General features: G+C 46.0%; 1 pseudogene; it reads left to right on the forward strand.

Annotated features, from left to right (window-relative positions):
* Positions 1 to 1,429: 1,429 nt before the first annotated feature.
* Positions 1,430 to 2,381, forward strand: LOC102849611 (annotated as a pseudogene).
* The last annotated feature ends 768 nt before the right edge of the window (positions 2,382 to 3,149 follow it).

Consider the following 3,149-nt stretch of genomic DNA (forward strand, 5'->3'; position numbering starts at 1 on the left):
TTTACTTCAATTTTTTCTTTGTTTTTCATGATAAACATGGTCTTGTTGTGAAAGTTTTTGTGGCTTTTGTGTTAAGACCCAATCCATACTGAAATCTTTAATTTGTATCACTAAGTTCTTTAAATCTACTTTGCTTTAATTTTTTTCAGCTTGCATCTTGATTGATTGTTTGCATTCTCAATCAATTTCAGACTGCAGAAGTTGATAAAAGCCTGATTTCCTTAATATTTGCTTTAGTTGTTGATGCTTATATTTGAATAATAGTCAGGGTTGCTTTAGTTGTTGATGCTTGTATATGAATCATAATCCTAGAAAGATGTCTTCTTTGTATGAACGTGGATATTATCCCATCACTGACAGTTCTGGTGTCAATAGTGAATTTCACTGCTAACCCAAAGGGGCACAAATCTCCAATAGTTCAAATCCATCAGCTCTGAGGAACTAAGGTAGGCAGTTTCCTTCCATTAAAATTTACAGCCTCAGAAACCTGATGACTTGATGTCAATGATTGAGCGACAGCTTTGCACTTGAGAACATGTCTTCAAATGCTCTTTTGTATGATCCTCTGTAATTTGTCATTTCCAGCATAGTAGACCATACTGTCTACTTCAAAACTGCTAGTATCTGCCTACGACATGGATCTTTACGGGTTCCATTTCATTTTTTACAATTTGCAATTCTTTTACATCCATGCTTTCTACATTTCATGTTTCGATTCTTAAATGGACGTTTGCAGTTGCTTCTCCTCATTTAGAGTGGAGCTCTTTCATTGGATGAAAACTTTCCTACTTTCACCTCTCCTTTGAGAAGGCAGCTCTTCTCCACTCGTATTCTTAGTGTCTTCCACATGTGAGAGGCTCGTCATCCAGCATCTTATCAGACAGTATTTCATGGTTATTCATAGTTTTCAAGGCTTCATTATTTAAGATGTGGATAGCCAGTCTTTCCAAATAGCTTTAGTTTTTAATTATATAATTATTGCAAGAAATAAAAAAAAATACTTGAAATTTACAGGAGAAAGTAAAACTTAATCCTCTCTTCTGGACGTAATGACTATTATTAACATTTTGGTGAATACCCTTATTTTTCCTTAATCTATGCATATACACATATGTAGGTAGATGTTATGTACAGAGGAGTTACATAAATTGAATCAAATAGTTACCTTTCTAAAATGTATTTCTATACAATACATGAGCCACCAGAAGACCATACCATTTTTTTATAGAGGCATAATGATAAATATTTGTCTCATTATTTTTTAAACCTGTGCCCTAGAGGATGAATGCTGAAGTTTGGTTCTAGTTTTTTGTTGTTTTTTTTTTTTTAATTTAGGTTGTTTATTTTTCATTTCAATGAACATCTACAGAGATTTTGGGATTCCATTCATTCATTGTTGCACCCTTCTCCCCGCACTAGTTTTGGCGCCATGTGGGAAGCGGAGGAGCAGCACATCCGAGGTCGCAGGCGTCCGGGGAAGGCTGGGCGCGGGCCCTCCTTGCTCCATCCGCCCGCGGAGCATGCGGATGAGAGGAGAACGGGGACGCAGGGCAGCCCGGTGAAGAGCTACGACTACCCACCTACCTGCTCAAGTTCCCGCTCGTGGGCGACAATGACGTGGGCAAGGGCGAGATTCTGGAGAGCCTGTAGGACGGCGCCTCTGAGTCACCTTACGCCTATATTGACTACAAGACCACCCCCATCCTGCTGGACGGCCGGGGTGTAAAGCTGGAGCTCTGGAACACCTCAGGCCAGGGCAGATTCTGTACCTTCTTCAGTCCTACTCCAGGGGTGCACAGGGCATCCTTCTAGTGTACGACATCACCAACCGCTGGTCCTTCCACAGCATCGATCAAGGAGATCGATGAGCGAGCACGCACCCACCCGGGATCCCCCGGATCCTGGTGAGGAACCAGCTGCACTTGGCCTTCAAGCGTCAGGTGCCCACGGAGCAAGCTCGTGCCTACGCCGAAAAGAACTGCATGACCTTCTTCGAGGTCAGCCCGCTGTGCAACTTCAAAGTGACTGAGTCCTTCACTAAGCTGTCGAGAATCGTGCTCATGCGTCACAGCATGGAGAAGATCTGGAGGCCCAACCGCGTGTTCAGCTTGCAGGACATCTGCTGCCGCGCCATCGTGTCCTGCACACCTGTCCACCTCATTGGCAAGCTCCCGCTGTCAGTCACTATCAAGAGCTACCTCAAGTCCTTCTCCATGGCCAACGGCATGAGCACAGTCATGATGCATGGCCGCTTGTACTCGCTGGCTGGCGGAGGCGGGGTCACAACCAGCAAGGGCAACAGCCTCAAGCGCTCTTTCTCCATCCTGCCACCCCAGAGTCCCCCCTAGAACTGCTCCCGCAGCAACTGCAAGATCTCATAGCAGACTGAATGGCTTGCCGTGCCTGCCACCTGCACGTACCACGAGGGCCCCTCCAGCCTGAGCTGGGGGGTGTGTGGCTGGTCTCAGCAAGCAAGATGGGGAGAGAATGCTGGGTGTGCCCATGCCGCCCTGCCATTCCACCCACGTTGACCGTGGTCAGTGCCCGCCTCAGGCAGGCTGCAGTGGTGTATCCTCTGCTCTCATTTAGTGAAAATATGGGCCTCTTTTCTGTACATTTTTAAAGGCCATGAGGGAGGCCAGGTGTGGCAGCTGTGGGGATATGCTGGGGAGAGGGGGCGAGGGGAGAAGACAGGGCTGAGGACAGAACTGGAGTCTGGTTTTGTGTCCATTCGACATTACAGGCGCCTGCACCTGCACAAACCCAGTGGGAGAGACAGGCAAGTGATGAAACTTCTGCTGGCAGCATCCAATATGCAGACCCCAGAAAAGGGCCAGGGAGTGGACATTGCCATGTGCTCACCTACCACCAGCCCTGCAATGAGTACGTGCCTGCACCCCCTGCACCAGCTCATGGTCTCTGGGAGAACTGAGTGCTCTGTACAAATAAAAATGGCCCTGGGACCACGAGCCGATGGGACCCTCAAACAAACAAACAAACAAACAAACAAACAAACAACCCTATATCTCAATAAGTACTTTTATACCTTTATCTTTTTAGTATTTAAACATTAGTTTAATAGACTCTCAAAGTTTTCTATTACAAAACATTATCTTGATCTGTTCTTCTTGTCCACGGGTTTTCACTTC

The sequence above is a fragment of the Elephantulus edwardii genome, unplaced genomic scaffold (genome assembly GCF_000299155.1).
Source record: "Elephantulus edwardii isolate Elephantulus edwardi_28Jun2011 unplaced genomic scaffold, EleEdw1.0 scaffold00405, whole genome shotgun sequence".
NCBI classification, from domain to species: domain Eukaryota; kingdom Metazoa; phylum Chordata; class Mammalia; order Macroscelidea; family Macroscelididae; genus Elephantulus; species Elephantulus edwardii.